The following is a 16,231-nucleotide window of genomic DNA, read 5'->3' as shown; positions in this document are numbered from 1 at the left end:
CCGCTCCGCGGCACGTGGGATCCTCCCGGACCGAGGCATGAACCCACGTCCCCTGCACTGGCAGGTGGACTCCCAACCACTGCGCCACCAGGGAAGCCCTACAATTTATTTGGAATTTAAACCGCACTTCTACAAATAAAGATCTTGTCTAAAATATTAAAATACATGTAAATCAAGGCAATTAAAGTAAAATGTTAAAAAATTCATAAATAAATACCACATACCAGAAATAGCTTCTCAAGGAGATATACAGTAAAGTAGGCAGGCTTTATTAATATTAGCATTCACCCAACCACCCAACAAAAGATGTCTGGATATCACCATTATGGTTTTATACTGCTCCTTTCCATTTGTGGCAGCATAATTCATTCATCTCCAAATGTTTAAAACTTCTGAAAGGACTATGCATATGTGTATGCTTGTTATCTATGAGATTATGAAATATCAACATTGGAAGAAATTGTTTCACCTTCACGGCAGCAGACTCAAAGCAGATGAATCATGGAATAGCATATGGTATAGAAAGAAAAAAACCAATTGTCAGTAAACTAATCATGAACATGCCAGCCAAACCTAAAGACAACTATGATTTTAAACAAAACAGGGGACTTCCCCACCTACCTAAGCATCATGTCCCAGCTAGAGAGGATGATTCTGTGACAAGACATACTGTGACATGTGTGAGAGATGAGCAGCATCAGGGACCAGGTTCATAAAAAAAAAGACCATTACCCCCCTACGGTCTAACAGATTCCAGGCACATGAATCAGAAAAGAAACTGAAGGGTCCCACATGACTTAATGAATTGCCCATTTCATGTTAATGCCCCCAAAGTGGGGCGGAGGGCAGGGGAAAGGAGAATTTAATCAACTTTATTGGTCTGCGAGACTAATAAGAGAAGGCACATTTGTTCCAAGAATTTCAAAATACTTCACAAATTAATTAATCTCTACTGAATTATGAATTACATCCAGCCCTGCCATATACCTTGATGACAAACACTGATAGTTCCCTTTTAGGGAATTCCCCCATAACAATATAACATATTATATTATATAACAATATATTATATAATAATATAATGTGGTCTTTACTCCCTACATTCTCCCTTCTCAGACAGGGAATCTTAGGGTCATCTTTCATATCTAGTTCTCCCCTTTATAATAGCTTTTTTCTCCCTTCCTCATTTATTCAAAGCACCTCAAATACCTGCCCTTTTCTATTTATTTTTATCTACTAAAACTTTATACCTATACTCTTAAGCATCTCTTTTCTTCATTATCCACTGATTACTAGCTCCTTATGGATACTAGCTAGGCCACTTTTACCTTTGTATCTTCAGTGCCTAAAACAATGCCAGGCACACAGGAGGTGCTAGCTAAATGTTTAGAGAAAGAATCATAATAGGATCACAGGATCAAATAATTCATAGTTAGAAGGAAACCTGGTCTAATCTTCCACTCCCACATGACATGGAAGTTCCTCTGCAGCATCCCTACAAGCATCCTTCAAGCATCCAGCCCATGCTTGAAAACTGCCAGTGACCAGAAGCTTATTACCTTACAGGAAAGCTGTTCTACCACTGGAAAGTTCTAATCAATTTAAAGATCATTCCTTCATTTTTTTCATTCAACAGAAACTGAATGTTGATTATATGCCAAACACTAAACTAAATTTAGTGGCTCAAAAGTGAATCAAATATAACCCTTAAAATAGGTTAAATATAGGTTAGTAGAGAGAGGTAGGGATATAAGCAAGTAAGTGTAATAAAGCGTTACTGGTCCTATCATAAGAATACATACTGGGTAGACTGGGGGGACTAAGAAGAGGTGGTGATGCTTGAGCTTGAGGTGAAGGCTAACACCACCTTCTAAGAACTTCTACAGTAGCCCCAGTTTCTCTTCAATAGTGCTCTTTTTAAATATTAAAAGATAATAACATAGTGGTTAAGAACATGGACTCAAATCAAAATGAAATCAGCACTGGCTCTACCTCTTACTAGCTGTGTGACCTTGAGGGAGTTACTTAACTTCTGTAACTTCATTTCCTCCTCTGAGACGAGATATAATAATATCTACTTCATAGGATGAGGATTAAACTACTATTTACAAACAGTATTTAGAGTAATGTCTGGCACATAGTAAATGTCTGTAATTATAATTATTGTTATTATTATTCAAACATTACTCACATGTTTTCACTATACCATTTACCATCTCTGAACACATTCCTCTGTCTTTTTTAAAATCTTGTGCCCAGACTGGGCTCGATGTTAGATATGGAACACTAGACTCCAGGTGAGTTATAACCACTACAATTTTTTTATCACTTTTCCTATTTGCTCTGATTTAACAAGGATACTGTCTCCAAGATATGTGCAAGTTCCTTCAGAACTTTGGAATTTAATTTGTCCAAGTCCCAAATTTGTTGTTCCTTATTTTGTGCTCTCACCACAATCATCATGAACTAACCCTCATCTCCTAATAGAAATTGCTTTTTCTATGTATGAGCACTTGTTATGTTATAAAATTAATTCTAAAAGACCACTTTTGTCGGATGGAGATGGAAAGTGCAACTGTGATAGTACGTAAAAGAGGGAACTTAAGCTGGAAAGGATTTGAAGGGGAAGTGTCAAGGCATAGCAGGAAAGCATACATACATCAGTAGATAAATGATATACACATGGAGATAGGGGCAGTGATTTGGGGACTGTGGATCCTGCCCACTGAGCATGGGCATTCCTTCAGAATCTTTCTCAAAGGATGGGTGCAGCCACTAATGCATTCACTCATTCATTCCACAAATGAATATTTAGTATTTTGTATGACCCAGGCCCTGTTCTAGGCACTGAAGATACAGCACTGAACAAAACAGACAATGTCCTTGCCCTACCTCCCTTCAAGAAGCTTGCATTTGAGTGTGGACACAGAGAACAAACAATAGTTTTAAAATAATGTCAGAAAGCAATAAGAACTACAGAGAAAAATAAAGCACAATATGGATGGAGGCTTTAGGAGGATGCTGTTTTAAGTAAATGACCAATAAAGAGAAGTAAAAACGCCTCCCTGAGGAGATGACATTTGAGTACAGATCCAAATGAAGTGAAAGAACAGGTGATATGATTATTTGGAGAAAGCGAGTTTGAGGCAGAGAACAGCAAATGCAAAAACTCTGAGGTTAGAATGTGCCTGGGACAACTGAGGAAAGGTAGGCCAGTGTGGCTTGTGGGGAGTGAGTGAGAGGGATATTCAGAGGATGAAATTAGCAAGGTAGTCAGGGGCCAGGTTACACTGGACGTTTCTGATGAGAAGCCATAGGGTTTTAAAAAGCAGAGAATTATAATTTATGTTTTAAAGAGGGATCAGGGCAGGGCTTCCCTGGTGGCGCAGTGGTTGAGAGTCTGCCTGCCGATGCAGGGGACACGGGTTCGAGCCCTGGTCTGGGAGGATCCCACATGCTGCGGAGCGGCTGGGCCCATGAGCCACAACTACTGAGCCTGTGCGTCTGGAGCCTGTGCTCCGCAACAAGAGGCCGTGATAGTGAGTGGCCCCCGCTCGCCGCAACTGGAGAAAGCCCTTGCACAGAAACGAAGACCCAACACAGCCAAAAATAAATAAATTAATTAATTAATTAAAAATATATATACATATATATAAATAAATAAAGAGGGATCAGGGCAAGAGTAAAAGCAAGGAGACCATTAGGAAGCTATTGCAGTGGTCCAGGTGAGAGAAGATGATGGCTTGAACTAGAATGGCAATGCTAGAGGAAACAGTATGTCGATAGATTTGAGATATATTTTAAAGGGGACTTGCTGAAGAATTGGGTGTGGCATACAAGAGAAAAACTCAAAGGTTTTTGGGCTGAGCAACTACGTTTACTGAGATAGGAAACACTTGAGGAGAAGTAAATTTAGCTTGGGGGAATCGAGGGTTTGGTGTGGACATGTTAAGTTTAAGGTGTCTATGGACATATAAGTAGAGACATCAAGTAGTCTGAAGTTCTGGGTGAAGTGGTGGCTGGAGATTATATTTGGGAGTCATCAACAATGTAAAGGTAGTGTTTAAAGTCATGGAACTGAATAAGCTCTCCTTAAAAAGTGAGTGGAGAGATCATAAGGGTGGGGCCCTAATCTAATTTGACTGGTGTCCTTATAAGAGCAAGAGACACCAGAGGGCTCTCTTTGCATGTGCACACACAGAGAAAAGGCCATATGACAACGAAGTAAGAAGATGGCTGTTTACAAGTAAGGCAGAGAGGCCTCATCAGAAACCAACCCTCACAGCACCTTGGTCTTAGGCGTCTAGCTTCTACAACTGTGAGAAAATAAATTTCTGTTGCCTAAGAAGAAAAAATTGGAAAGAGAGAAAGAGGTCCAAGGTCTGAGCTCTGGGACATTCCAATCTTTAGAGGTGTTAAAAGATCAGGTTAGTCCTCTACTGACACCTAGTTTGGGTACTCATTAGGATCAAGGTATGTCCATCATTTCAGATCTCCAAATGTCTTGTGTCCTAGCAGTATCCCTAACACCAGATTTTGGAATAAGAAGGTATAAACAAATTAATAAATTAATTAATGCATTTTTATAAAACAACCTGTGGGGAAGCATAAGGTTTCCAAGTACACTGGTGCCAAAGATATTCCTGAATATAGTAATGGAGATAACCAGAATTAGGGGGAAAAAAGTAGTCTGAATCTCAGGAAAAGAATATTCTAGCCCAGACAGTAAAATATCTCCACCTGTTTCCCCAAAAGGTTAGTTCTTAAGCTCTCCAAAATGGAAAAAGCCTATGTAAGATTTGGCAGGACAAGAAGGAAAAAGGGCACCAAGATACTGTCCTACTCCACTACAAGGAACTGGAGAATTCAACAGCTCAGAAAATGAGAAAGAGCAGACAAAGAAGCAAAGGGAGACACCTCCAGAGCACATTTGAGTTTGAGAAGAGATCCACAGGATGAATAAATGAGAGGGCCCATGGGATTTCCCAACATTGTTCCAATTTTAATGTCGTTCCTTGTGCAGAAGATGACTAAGGCAAAATAGGAACTGAAACTTTTCCTTTTCTCCGATACCCTGTCAGACAGGAAGTATCTTCCTTGCTAGTTCTGCTCTGACCATGTTTCTTCCTATTGCTTTTATAATTTTTTCCTTCTCATTTTCTTCAATAAGCTCATACCAGAGAGGTGTGCTTTCTCTTTAAGAAACTAAGAAATGATTCCCATGATATTCAGATGGTTCTTCAAATTGGTTTCTCTTAACCTTATGTTGAGTACTTGATTAGAAGTGAAATGGAACTGGGAAAAGAAAGAGAAAATTTTACCAGATGACATCATTAAGCAAAACAAAACTTAAGCAACCACAAGAATCCGAGTTTCATTCACTCAGTAGATCAAAAATATGCGAGTGCCTCCTATATATGCCAAGTACACAGACGGGGATACAATGGTGAATGATGCAGGCATGTATTGGTAGAATATGCGTAGAATACGGCCGAAAATCTCATCTCAGAGAAGTGGAGATATTGGTTAAGACAGATGACTGCTTCCTAGAAGAGGCAGTTTAGTAGCCATAAAGAAGAGAAATATTATATCATACATCATGTATTGACCGATACATCATGGTCTCATGTATTGAAGAACTGGTGCAGTAAATAACTGTGAATGAGCTATTTTATAATGGTGATCGCAGCAATTTAATTGAATTCAGTATTCTCACTGGCTAAGGAAACTCCCCCCCAGATCATGTGATTATTATGACATCTGGGGAGAAGTGAAAAGTAAAGGCATGCAGGATCAGTACTAGAAATCAACATTGGGTGATACGTTCAATCCATCAGGCAGCCAAGACTGATCCCATGAAATCATCAGGAGACATGGGAGACAGCAGGTGCTAAACACTACAATCCAGAGAGGCAACAAAGTATTATGACCCCTGGAGTGAATTCTAGGGTTGAAGCAAATATTTAAAGTATCAATATTATAAACCATTCCTCTGGAGGCCCAGTGAATTTGCATCAGGATGAGACCCAATACCTCCCTCAACCCTGCCCCACAATCCAATCCATGGGATAAATTCTGGAGAAACTCATAACTATAGACAGACAAACAATTTTACATTGAGGAAATCTATAATGAAAGGTAGGGTCACTGATCATTTTAACAGATAACCTGCTGGAAGAGAGATAACACGTTTTCTGTAATTTATTCCTTCATTCAGCAAACATTTTTTTTTTTTCGCGGTACGCGGGCCTCTCACTGTTGTGGCCTCTCCCGTTGCGGAGCACAGGCTCTGGACACGCAGGCCCAGCGGCCATGGCTTACGGGCCCAGCTGCTCCGCTGCATATGGGATCTTCCCGGACCGGGGCACGAACCCGTGTCCCTGCATCAGCAGGTGGACTCTCAACCACTGTGCCACCAGGGAAGCCCTCAGCAAACATTACTGGGTATAGAGGGAAATCATGCCTGACTAATCCATTAAAGTAGAGAGACAAAAGTGAATGTAGTTAAGACAAGAATAAGAAAAAACCATTTAATTGACTCACTATAGGGAATTGACTAAGGAAAAGAAACAAAAGAACAAGAAACAAACAGGTATTTTTTTCTAGATAGAGAAGTGCTAACAATGGGGTTTCCCAAAGATTTCTGTGATGTTATTCAACATATGGAACAGATACATTCCTGGAAATTTGCCTGCTAAATCGATTTCAAATTACAAAATCTCATTTTCTCACTTATTCTCATTATAAAATGAGTGATGCTACGGTTTAATTCCTAATGTAATTTTAAATCCAGCTCTTTTATATATATGTGTATATATATAATAATTACATAAAATAAGTGATTGTTCTTAGAAAATACAATATTTTATGAAATGCACGAAAGAACATGGTACAAAGGTAAATCTTGTATTTGCCAGTAGTTTTAAGGATCTAAAGGATAAAAACAGTGGTAAGAAGTGAACAGGACAGCACATTACTTTTGTACAAAATCTTATCATTTACAGAGGACTTTAATACACACCATCTCTGTAATTCATATGAAATGCCAGTACAACTCTGGTACATAGTAAGTACGTAAGTTAAAAAATAATAGTAACAAGGTTAATCCTCATACTAATTCACAATCAGAAGGGTAAAGTAACTAACCAAAGGTCTCATAATTAGTGGAGAAGTAGAGACCAAGACATAGGACAAATCCTATGTCCCCCCACAACCGGCCCGCCTAGAAACTAATATCCTTTAACTCTCACTCAGTTGATTTCCATGCAGTAGCCCATCTGGTTTTCTTCTCTCCAGCTTCTTCTTCAACCTAAACCAGCTTCCCTCTAAACCAGTGGTTCTCAAGTGTGGGGATGATTTTGGCCAGCAGGGGACATCTGGCAATGTCTGGTGACACTGTGGTTGTTGCAACTGTATATGTCAGCCAGTTCCATTGAGGCTCACCTGAACAAATCACCTGTAAATGAGTTGCTGTGGAGGCAAAGGTGTTTTCCATGTTCCAACAAGCAGATGATTTGGAAGCTTCTCAAAATCTAATCAACACTTTTCTCATAAAGAAAAGGTAACAAATGAGGACCAGGTCAAATATTTTAAATGGAGTGGTGAGCAGTGCACAGTTCAGATCAGAGCCTGGAGGAAGCCTGTACCAAATGTCTGTAACTCTGTTCAGGGATATGACTCTGATAACTAATGCCAGTTGTCAAGAAAGAAAAAGCCCAAGGGCAAGTCAGAGCCCTAACCATAGCCTGATAGAAATATCCTGTAAGAACATCTCCTTGCTTTTGTTCTAATTCTTGGTTCACCAATCAGCCTTCTTATCTATAATTTAGTCCCTTGAGTAATTCATCCATCAGGTGGGGGGCACTGAAGCTATGAATATATATTTGATAACCCAGGAGTTCAGAGTAAAGAGGAGAGGGCTTAGAATTAGGCCTTGAGGAACCCTAACATTCAAGGACAGGGGAAAGAAGCATAGGCCTGAAAAGGACACAGAGAAGAATGCTGGAGAGGTAGGAAGAATATTAGAAGAGCAAAGTGTCATCGAGAACTAACAGAAAAAAGTATTTTAAGAACACTGGAGGGGTCGGTACTGTTGAATCCTCCTGTGTATTTTAGATGATGCTTTAAAAAAAAAAGTCTATTGGATTTAGTAATACAGAGGGTTTTTTGTAATCTCAGTGTAAAAGGTTTTCAGTGTAATCAGGAGAAAAGTATAGCTGAAGTTGGTTAAATGCTGAGTGAGCAACAGAGAAATGGAGACCCCAAACAGAAATTCTTTTGAGAAATTTGATTCTGAAGGAAAGGGATAAGATATGGTGATACCTGAGATGAATACTAATTGTGTTTATTTGATTGAGTAGAAAAGAGTAGAGCCTATTTAAGTTGACCAGAAATCTCAAGGAATTCCAAATAGCCAAAACAATTTTGAAAAAGAAGAAAGTTCTCACACTTCCTGATTTCAAGACATATTATAAAGCCACAATAATCAAAATAGTGCGGTACTATCAAAAGACAGATCTACAAGCCAATGGAACAGAATAGAGAGCCCAGAAATATACCCTCACAAATATGATCTTCAAATGATCTTCAACAAGAGCCAAGATCACTCAATAGGGAAAGAACAGTCTCTTCAACAAATGGTGCTGGGAAAACTGGATATCCACATGCAAACAGTGAAGATGGACCCTTACCTTACACCATACACAAAAATTAACTCAAAATGGATTAAAGACCTGGACTCAGACCCAAAACCATAAAACTCCTTGAAGAAACCATAGGGGAAAAGCTTCATAACGTTGGATTTGAAAATGATTTCTTAGATATGACACTAAAAGCAAAAATAGACAAATGTGACTACATAAAACTTTTGTGCATCAGAGGACACAATTAACAGAGTGAAAAGGCAACCTACAGAGTGGGAGAAAGTATTTGCAAATCATGTATCTGACAAGAGATTAATATCCAAAATATACTTTTTTAAACTCCTATAACTCAACAACAAAAAAAATATCAAAAAACCCAATTAACAAATGGGCAAAGGACTTGAATGGACATTTCTCCAAAGATGATATACAAATGGCCAACAAGCATATGAAAAGATGCTCAACATCACTAATCTTTAGAAAAATGCATACCAAAACCACAATGAGATATCACCTCACACCCACAAAATAGCAACTATCAAAAAAAAAAGAACACAGGGCTTCTCTGGTGGCACAGTGGTTGAGAGTCCGCCTGCTGATGCAGGGAACACAGCTTCGTGCCCCGGTCCAGGAAGATCCCACGTGCCATGGAGCGGCTGGGCCTGTGAGCCATGGCCGCTGAGCCGGTGCGTCCGGAGCCTGCGCTCCACAACGGGAGAGGCCACAACAGTGAGAGGCCCGCATACCGCAAAAAAATAAATAAATAAAATAAAAAATAACAAGTGTTGGTGAAGATGTGGAGAAACTGGAACCCTTCTGTACTGTTGGAGGGGCTGTAAAATGGTTCAGCTATGAAAAACAGGAGGTTCCTCAAAAAATTAAAAATAAAACTATCATCTAATTCAGCAATCCCATTTGTGGGTATATAAGCAAAAGAAATGAAAGCAGGGTCTTCGAGAGCTATTTGTACACCCATGTTCACAGCAGCACTATTCACAACAGCCAAGAGAAGGAAACAATCCACATGCTCATCAACAGATGAATGGATAAACATAATGTGGTAAATACATCCGGTGGAATATTATTCAGCGTTAAAAAGGAAGACAATTCTGTCACATGCTACAACATGGATGAACCATGAGGACATTATGCTAAGTGAAATAAGCTAGTCACAGAAGGACAAATACTGCATGGTTCCGCTTACATGAGGTAGCTAAAATAGTCAAACTCATAGAAGCAGAGAGTAGAATGATGGTTGCCAGGGGCTGGGGGTAGGGGTAAACGGAGTTGTCATTTAAAGGGTAGAGTTTCAGTTTTGCAAACTGAAAAAGTTCTGGACATGTTTCACAACAATGTGAATATACTTAACACTACCAAACCGTACAGTTAAAGATGTGTTAAGACGGTAAATTTTATGTGTTTTTTACAATAAAATATTTGTTTAATTTAAAAGTTTCAAGTTTGGGACTTCCCTGGCGGTCTGGCGGTTAAGACTGCGCTCCCAATGTAGGGGGCCCAGGTTTGATCCCTGGTCAGGGAACTAGACGCCACGTGCCGCAACTAAGACCCAACACAGCCAAATAAATAAATAAACATTAAAAAAATTTTTTAAAGTTTATTGGAAAGGTCCAGTTGACAGAAAGGATTATTTTTAAAAAGCAGGCATCTGTGGCAAAAACTCTTTCTAAGCATTTTAAGTATGTTAACTTACTTAATTCTTATAATAAACCTATGAGTTAGGTATTTTTATATTCATTTTATAGTTAAGTGAACTCTGGCACAAACAGGTGAAGTAACTTCCCCAAAGTCACACGGCTAATAAGCCAAGATTTGATACCAAGAAGAATGGAGCAGTTTGCACTTTCCACCAGTAAGAGAAGGGACAATCATGTGGGGTTCTGAGGGAATGGGATCCAAGTCTATGCCAGAGGCTCCCAAACTTTCTCAGTTCATGGCACCCTCTGTGTCTCAGAAATTTTTATGGCTCCCCTAGTCCAAAAGAAATAACAGAATTCAAACAATTTAAGTATTTATATCCCAACAACTTGGTAGCCATTTGAAAACATAAGACACAGAGATTGAAAGAAAAATATATTTAATTCCTAAATAACCACATTACTTACTAATGGGATGTGTGCACTATTAGAAGTTGGGCACTACACAACTTCTCAAACCTTGGAATCAGACTGGAAACCCTTACCCTCATTGTGTTCTATGGTAATTCTTGTGTGGTACTTACTTGCTTTTTTATCACAGCAAGCTCTAAAAAACCAGCTTCATAGAGATATGACCTCCCCCAAAGGAATTTAGTGCGTTTTAATGTCGAAAATCTGCTCTACCTGGAGCTACTTGTTTGTGTAGAATCCAGCAGAAGTCTTGTGTTTTTCTTGAAATTTTAAAATATCCTGCAGGACTCCTGTGAATTCACTGTAATTCCCAGGGTGTATCAGTGCACAGTTTGAGAACTGTGGGTCTAGGTGGGATGCTTGGCTTTAAACAGGAGTAAAGATTATTCCTCTATTATGGCAGAAGGATGGATACAGATAGAGATTTATATGTTTGGCACATAGTGTTAACTGAGATCTCACAATTCAACCTAGGATTCTACCTAGACCAAGGGGACTACCAAATGATAGGAACTTCACTGTGGAAAGCCACTGTGAATATTTTACATTCAACACTATTTTATAAGAAGCATAGTTGCAGCTGCCTTTAATTTCAGTCACTTAAGTAGTATAAATGCTAACCTAATAGTTTTATTTTTTAACTTTATTTTTTAAAATAAGGGGTATAAATCACAATTTGGCAAAAGCACTTGATGTGTTTTCTCTACCAGCTATTTTGGCATATCTATAACACAATATTCTCAAATATCATGAATGTAAAGTTGCTGGGTTCTCACACCCAACCATATATACTAAGTATATATGTACATTTCTAACTGGCACATTCCAAACTGTGCATCTAATACAAAGTTCTAAGTTTGAAGTCATATTTTAAGTTTTTATATAAAAATTAAGTACAAGGACGAAAATATAATGCACTAAAAGTCTTCTCATTAGCTAGCTATCGATGTAAAACTTTACTCTCCCTTTATAAAGTACATACATGTCTGGCATGTGTTTGTTTCCACTTTGTAAAATACACACGAAAATCAATGAGAGTCATTAGATTATTCAGATTTTGAACTCATTTAGCTTTAAACATATTTACTATTAACTGTAACTGGATATATGGAGGAAATTCATAGTCCTGAACTGGCTTCCTTTGTGGCAAAATACCTTGAAGCTTCCAAAACATTATTAGACCCAAATGCCAAGGGCAGAGGCAGGGAATTATGAGTTTCTTCAAAGAAATGTTTTTAAATGAAAACAATTAATAAAAGAGAAAGGACCATTTATGAAAAGAACAGGAAGGAAATGCTGATTGATGACACAAAGACACATTATTATGAAGAAGATAAAAATTTTCTTTGTGTCATAACCGTGTTCTAAAACTGGGTCCATATATTACTGTATATTTAAGAGTAAATAGTTAATGTATTGATGAATTATCATAGGTCATCAAACTTTGGATTGAATTAGTCAAGATACAATGTAAATTTTCTATTTTTTCTGGAAAGGAATGATTTTTTTTCCCTAAAAGAGTAATTATTAGGGCATGATATTAAACTGGCTAGCTGAACATTAAGATTACTAAGGTATAGTACTGTGTGTATGCAAACATACAGATACGTATTCTTATTCTTAATATAAACCTTTGTGGGGGTGACGGCCATGGGCATGCATCACTCAGAGCTCCTTCAGGAGGAACGAATGCTGGGAACACAGCTGACTGACCAAGACCAAATATTCCCTAGGTGGCTACTAGCCAATGGCTGAGCATGGTGTGGTACTAGTCCAACGGGGGACTCCTCTAATGAGCAACTTTGACTCAGGGACTCTCCTGTGGCTGAAATTTTCTGAGCACCATGCTGCAGCCTGAGGCTCCTTATACCCAGTCCTTTCTCCTCATCGCTCAGGGCTCAGACCAGCATCACAGTCAAAAGGCTCTCCTGCCTGCTTCCTTCCCCTTTATCTTTCACATCTCCCCATAAATCACTTGCTGTTCTAGCACTATCTTGACATCTGCTTCTCAGAAGCACTCTGGGCATGTTTAAAAAGTATTTCAGGGCTTCCCTGGTGGCGCAGTGGTTGAGAGTCCGCCTGCCGATGCAGGGGACACGGGTTCGTGCCCCGGTCCGGGAAGATCCCACATGCCGCAGAGCGGCTGGGCCTGTGAGCCATGGCCGCTGAGCCTGCGCGTCCAGAGCCTGTGCTCCGCAACGGGAGAGGCCACAACAGTGAGAGGCCCGCATACCACACACACACAAAAAAAAAGTATTTCAATTAAAGAAATACACATATAAATTGTTAAAATGTCAAAGAATACTTGGAATTAAAGCAGCTGTTTACTGTCTTATCCCACCACAGCCTCTCATCCCACTTTCAAATGTAACCATTTCAACTCTTGGTAATTTCTCCTGGTTCTACCATCATATTTCTAAATACGTTGTGTCACTTAGAACTGCATTCAGGTGCATGTAATAGAAACCTTAAAAAAAAAAAGTCATTACTTAACCGAATGGAAGTTTGTTCTTCCTCACAGAACAAGAAATATGGCCTTAAGCAGTCCACGGCTGAAAAGACAGCTCCATGACATCAACAGGTACCAGAAACCTACTTTTCATCCCCTTTCCCTTTATTAAGTGGCTTTTGATTAACATTACTCCAGCAATTAATTCTTCCCTTTTCTGCATCGACTGTACTACTCCCATTGGCTTACCAACAGGAATAGATGTTATTCCTTGCATCTAAAACAAGAAACAAAAACCTCTTTTTCTATTTTTTTGCAGTACGCGGGCCTCTCCCGTTGCAGAGCACAGGCTCCGGAGACGCAGGCTCAGCCGCCATGGCTCACGGGCCCAGCTGCTATGCAGCATGTGGGATCTTCCCGGACCGGGGCACGAACCCGTGTCCCCTGCATTGGCAGGCGGACTCTCAACCACTGCGCCACCAGGGAAGTCCCAAAAACCTCTTTTAACCTCACCTCTCTCTCAAGCTCCTGACCTATTTCTCCATTTTCCTTTATAAAGTAATCCCTTCTGATGTTGTAAAGCCCTAATTTCTCTCCTCCTATTTTCCCTTAACTACATTCCAGTCAGGCTTCTGCCCATGCCATCTATTGACCCTGCTCTAATCTAGGTCACGAATGACCTCCATGCTACTCCATCCGATAGTCAATCTCAGGCAACTGTTACTGGTATGCTACATACCAGCAACACTCAACTTTCTTCCTGAAACCTAGTTTCCAGGGCACCACATTCCCTTCAGTGTGCTCTACCTCTCTGGCTACTCCTTATTCGTCTCCTTTCTCCATCTCTCCCTTTCTCTCTCTCCAATCCCCAATGCTGGAGCACCCCAGAGCTCCGCCCTTCTGCCTCCTCTAGTTCTCTATCTACACTCACCCCCTTGGTGATCTTCACTGATTTCTTGGCTTCAATACCATCTCTGTTGCTGCCTCCCAAATTTCTCTCTCCAGCCCAGGCCCTTCTCTAAACTACACATTCCTATAACCAATTGTCTACTGACTTCTCTACTTGAATATCTAATAGGCGTTTCAAACACTGACGTCAAAAACTGAGCTCCTGATATTGCCCTCAAAAATGTCTCTTCTCAGTCTTCGCCATCTCAGTAAATGGCCATTCTTCCAGTTGCTCAGAACTTTCTCCTATATTCCACATCTGATCCATCAGCAGAATCTGGCCACTTCTCACCACTTAACCGCTCCATGCGGTCAAAACCACCGTTATGGCTGTTCACCTGGACTATGGTAGCAGCCTTCTAACTGATTGCCCTGATTTGATCTTCATTTCCTTCAATGTGTTCGCATCACAATACCTAGAGTTATCCAATTAAAAAGTAAATCAGATCAAGCTCCTCCTCGGCTCAAAAGCCCCGAAGGGTTTCCCATCTCACTTAGAGTAAAAGCCAAGTCCTTCAAAGGCCTGGAAGGCCCTTATATAACTAGTGCCTCATTTTCTCTCTGATCTTAATTCCTACTACTCTTCTCCTGCTCATCCCACTCCAATCAGATAAACTCTGATGTTTTTCAAACATGCCACGTATACTTCCATCTCAGGGCCTCTGTACCCGCCTGGAACTCTCTTCTCCAGATACCTTCCACGGCTTGCTCCTTTATGTCTTAATCACACGAGGTTTTTACTGGTCACCAGATATCAGGCCCATCCTGCCCTACCATCCCCCACATATACTTCCTATTTTTCTTGCTTTATTTTTCTCTTAACAGTTATTACTTTCTTACATACTCTAAACTTTACTTATCGATCCCTTCTTGACTGTCTACCCTAATAAAACTTAAGCTACAGGGGAACAGGAATAATGGTCATTTTTGTCTGTTTTATTCACTGGCATCCCTAGCAATGAGAATTCTATTTGGCATATACTAGGCACTATATATATATGCCTTGAGTGAAAGAATGGTCAAAAGCAGGGCCCGGTCCCTTCAGGAATATTTCAGATCCAGACTGGAAGCGCAGAAGCTGAAAAGCCACATCCCAATTGAGTCTGGTGTGACATTATACATATATATAAAATAAGTACATGTATTTTATATGTAAAAATACATTTAAAGTATGCAATATTCCTACAATATTTTGCTTTTTTAGAGGAATTTCAAACGCCTCAGCCTGGGGAAGACATATTTTTGGATAGGGGCAGTGGTCTATGGAGAATAATACCACTAGTTTGAACAACCTACTCTGCCCTCATAGCAGGCAGTGAATGGCAGGGCTTTGTGGAGCCACTGGAAGCCCTAGGCAACAGGAAGAGTCAGTAAAACAGTGCAATACTTATTTAAAATTCTGATATTTTGCTCATTATAGGTCTTCTGAGGGGCATTAATTCTGATTTTTAAATGCTGTACAAAAATATGACTTAAAAAAAGTAAGCTTTCTTGTAAGTCCTACCAGGAACCTCTGCTTACTTTGGCCAGAACTGCCTCATTTTGCCACTCTGAACAATAGGGTCTGTTCATAAAGAAAAATGGATACTGGACAAGCAACTAGCAATGTCTTCCATATGTTATTTCTTGATTTAGTCATTACCTAATGATTTTTTCTCAGTAAAATTTAATTATCCTATATCTTTCATTATCTTATTAAATATTATTATTAATTCTCCTAGATCAGACTAGATATCAGATCTATCAGTTCCTTTTCTTCCCTCCCTCCAATATCCCTAGGAGAACCTTCTGTCCCCTGCCCCAATTTGGACCAGCTGCTACCTAGGCCTAAGGCACAGTCATCCTAAGATTTCTCTTCCTTTCTTTCCTGTGTAAGATCCTCTGTTTCCTGGATCCTAAGAAATCTTGCTTCTTGGTTCACTCTACTGCTTTAGGGCAGCACATCTTCCAATAACTTCCTGAGAAAAAGTCCATGGCAGGTAGGTAAGATTTTTTGAGAGCTAACTAGCTTGAAAATGTCCTTGCTTGAAAGACAATTTAGAATTCTAGACACAGAATTCTAGGCT

General features: G+C 39.7%; 1 protein-coding gene across 1 annotated transcript in view; it reads right to left on the bottom strand.

The window, feature by feature from the left end:
* The window catches only part of WDPCP (WD repeat containing planar cell polarity effector), a 171,590-nt gene that overhangs the window by 142,736 nt on the left and 12,623 nt on the right, over positions 1 to 16,231 (bottom strand). The window lies entirely within an intron of this gene.

Source organism: Delphinus delphis, chromosome 12 (genome assembly GCF_949987515.2).
Source record: "Delphinus delphis chromosome 12, mDelDel1.2, whole genome shotgun sequence".
NCBI classification, from domain to species: Eukaryota; Metazoa; Chordata; class Mammalia; order Artiodactyla; family Delphinidae; genus Delphinus; species Delphinus delphis.
The sequence above is the reverse complement of the archived record's forward strand: the minus strand, read 5'-3'. Positions and strand labels throughout refer to the sequence as shown.